The sequence below is a fragment of the Aplysia californica genome, unplaced genomic scaffold, assembly GCF_000002075.1.
Source record: "Aplysia californica isolate F4 #8 unplaced genomic scaffold, AplCal3.0 scaffold00576, whole genome shotgun sequence".
NCBI lineage: Eukaryota > Metazoa > Mollusca > Gastropoda > Aplysiida > Aplysiidae > Aplysia > Aplysia californica.
The window spans coordinates 123505-124609 of record NW_004797846.1 but is presented as its reverse complement, the minus strand read 5'-3'; the positions used below and the strand labels follow the sequence as shown (position 1 = coordinate 124609).

The 1105-nt window shown below is 43.2% G+C and overlaps 1 protein-coding gene across 4 annotated transcripts in view; it reads left to right on the top strand.

Moving 5' to 3' along the window:
* The window catches only part of LOC101863051 (potassium voltage-gated channel subfamily H member 6), a 270601-nt gene that overhangs the window by 179362 nt on the left and 90134 nt on the right, over positions 1-1105 (top strand). The gene's annotated exons all lie outside the window — the stretch shown is intronic.

Below are 1105 nucleotides of genomic sequence, written 5' to 3'. Positions count from 1 at the left end.
TAGACACGATGAAGAAGTACCAGGGGAGAGATGGAAGACTCGATGAAAAGCAGTGGAGAGATGGTATCTTCTCTTCCTTAACTCACATTTCACCAGAACTTCACATTTGTTCACATCAACAAAGTGCCAGTGCTAAATAGCCGGCACATTTGATTTACGCTCAACAGTTTCACAGCGGAATAGATAAGGTCGGGTGGGATCAATTTGCCGTGCATAAATTACTTGGCATCCTAGGAACAGAAAGGGGGGGGGGGCGACTTTTTTCATTGCGTATCGATTAACGTTAGCACATGTGGTCCTCATATTTGCCTTGGTGTCAGTCGGCCCCTTTGATGTTGGAGCCGATGATGTTTCTATCGTGGTATCGGTACACTAGCAATTTAGCTCTAGGTCAAGGTTGTTGTCTTCCATAAGCTTACTGCTCCTTCGTCGTTAGTGTTTTGTTTAGGTTTAGACTGTTTTGCTTTTTACGTTGTTGTTGTGCTGTTTTGAAAATGATACTTGTTTAATTAAGCGAATCCCTGGTCAACACATGACTCGAACCAGAGAAAAATTGGGAAACTATAAAGTTTTAATTATCGCCCCAAACAACACAGTTAGGTTTATGTAAGATGCAGGACCTCCGATTTTAATATTCATCTCCTATAGGATCCAGCCAAATGGAGACATACATATTATAAAGTGCCTTCCCAAAGACACAACATCGGACCGATCTGAGGTTCGAACCCCCAAACTTGCGATCACACGATTACGGGTGCGACCAGGTGCTAACGTTATGTGTAGAGTCAAGTCTGTCTTCAAATGTTTTGCTTGACGATGCGTCTCCCCTCAGCTGTAAAACTTACACGACATCGGAATAGCTTACTTGGCCAACCCTCGATGTTGCTAACGAGTTGCAGGCTGATCAGCGCATATTGATGTTGTCTGTGTATTTCGTCAATGCCAATTGCCAAATACACTGTACCTGTTTTCTACCTTTTGCACCTGTTAGAAATATGGAGTGTGGTAAGGTACCTTTCTCAAGGGTATATCTCTTTGCCCTTCACGTGTATCCATTTGTGTGTGTGTGTGTGTGTGTTTGTTTGTGTGTGTGTGTGTGTGTGTG